Source organism: Babylonia areolata, chromosome 11 (genome assembly GCF_041734735.1).
Source record: "Babylonia areolata isolate BAREFJ2019XMU chromosome 11, ASM4173473v1, whole genome shotgun sequence".
Lineage (NCBI taxonomy): Eukaryota > Metazoa > Mollusca > Gastropoda > Neogastropoda > Buccinidae > Babylonia > Babylonia areolata.
Genome location: NC_134886.1, coordinates 2,436,459 through 2,439,190, shown reverse-complemented (window position 1 = coordinate 2,439,190; position 2,732 = coordinate 2,436,459).

Sequence of the window (2,732 nt, the reverse complement as noted above, 5' to 3'; positions counted from 1 at the left end):
GTAGTAATAATAATAATAATAAAAATAATAATAATAAATAAATAAGACAACAATGATGATAAATAAGATGGACAGATAGCAGACGAACAAAATGACACAGATGTGCAAACAAGTAGGACCAGTCATATACAGACAGACAGGACAAACAAGTAGGACCAGACATATACAGACAGACAGGACAAACAAGTAGGACCAGGTATATACAGACAGGACAAACAAGTAGGACCAGGTATATACAGACAGACAGGACAAACAAGTAGGACAAACAAGTAGGACCAGGTATATACAGACAGGACAAACAAGTAGTACCAGGTATATACAGACAGACAGGACAAACAAGTAGGACCAGACATATACAGACAGACAGGACAAACAAGTAGGACCAGGTATATACAGACAGACAGGACAAACAAGTAGGACCAGGTATATACAGACAGACAGGACAAACAAGTAGGACCAGACATATACAGACAGGACAAACAAGTAGGACCAGACATATACAGACAGGACAAACAAGTAGGACCAGACATATACAGACAGACAGGACAAACAAGTAGGACCAGGTATATACAGACAGACAGGACAAACAAGTAGGACCAGACATATACAGACAGGACAAACAAGTAGGACCAGACATATACAGACAGGACAAACAAGTAGGACCAGACATATACAGACAGGACAAACAAGTAGGACCAGACATATACAGACAGACAGGACAAACAAGTAGGACCAGGTATATACAGACAGACAGGACAAACAAGTAGGACCAGGTATATACAGACAGACAGGACAAACAAGTAGGACCAGGTATATACAGACAGACAGGACAAACAAGTAGGACCAGGTATATACAGACAGACAGGACAAACAAGTAGGACAAACAAGTAGGACCAGGTATGTACAGGCAGACAGGACAAACAAGTAGGACAAACAAGTAGGACCAGGTATATACAGACAGACAGGACAAACAAGTAGGACCAGGTATATACAGGCAGACAGGACAAACAAGTAGGACCAGACATATACAGACAGACAGGACAAACACGTAGGACCAGGTATATACAGACAGACACGACAAACAAGTAGGACCAGGTATATACAGACAGACAGGACAAACAAGTAGGACCAGGTATATACAGACAGATAGGACAAACAAGTAGGACCAGGTATATACAGACAGACAGGACAAACAAGTAGGACCAGGTATATACAGGCAGACAGGACAAACAAGTAGGACCAGACATATACAGACAGACAGGACAAACAAGTAGGACAAACAAGTAGGACCAGGTATATACAGGCAGACAGGACAAACAAGTAGGACCAGGTATATACAGACACAGACAGGACAAACAAGTAGGACCAGACATATACAGACAGACAGGACAAACAAGTAGGACCAGGTATATACAGACAGACAGGACAAACAAGTAGGACCAGGAATATACAGGCAGACAGGACAAACAAGTAGGACCAGGAATATACAGGCAGACAGGACAAACAAGTAGGACCAGACATATACAGACACAGACAGGACAAACAAGTAGGACCAGACATATACAGACTGACAGGACAAACAAGTAGGACCAGGTACATACAGGCAGACAGGACAAACAAGTAGGACCAGACATATACAAACAGACAGGACAAACAAGTAGGACCAGACATATACAAACAGACAGGACAAACACGTAGGACCAGACATATACAGACACAGACAGGACAAACAAGTAGTACCAGGCATATACAGACACAGACAGGACAAACAAGTAGTACCAGGCATATACAGACAGACAGGACAAACAAGTAGGACAAACAAGTAGGTCCAGGTATATACAGGCAGACAGGACAAACAAGTAGGACCAGACATATACAGACAGACAGGGCAAACAAGTAAGACAAACAAGTAGGACCAGACATATACAGACAGACAGGACAAACAAGTAGGACCAGGTATATACAGACAGACAGGACAAACAAGTAGGACAAACAAGTAGGACCAGGCATATACAGACAGACAGGACAAACAAGTAGGACAAACAAGTAGGACCAGGTATATACAGACAGACAGGACAAACAAGTAGGACCAGACATATACAGACACAGACAGGACAAACAAGTAGTACCAGGCATATACAGACAGGACAAACAAGTAGGACCAGACATATACAGACAGGATAAACGCGTGTATGTGTATTCAAGACAGACAAAAATGACAGACTGACAGACTAATCGAGAGACTGACAACAGTCAGACAGAGAAACAGACACACAGAGAGACACGAACAAGCCGAACCACGGAGTCAATATCAATCAGGGTTCTGTAAGAGAGAAAGGGACAGAAACGAACCCAACCCCCCCCCCCCCCCCCCCCCCCCCCCCCCCCCCCCCGCAGCAAAACACAAAACGGATTTTCCCTCAATGCCGGAAATGAGCTAAACGTCTTCCGCCGTTCTATCTTATTACCGGACCCTGTACCAAAGAGAACGTAACTCGAGCAGCGTAACGCCTGCTAATTTGCCTGAATAGCCAGAGAAACACACTGTCTCCTCATCCTTATCCACCCTTTCTTTGGAGTGCAGGGCGAGTGGGGAGAGGGGGGGGAGGGTGGGCATAGGGGGGAGATGGGGTATAGAGTTCTGGCAAATGAAGCATAATTGTTTACAATTTGTCATAGACCTGTCTAAATCAACGGGAAGTTGTTGTTTCGTTCAAAAAAAAAAAAGTAAC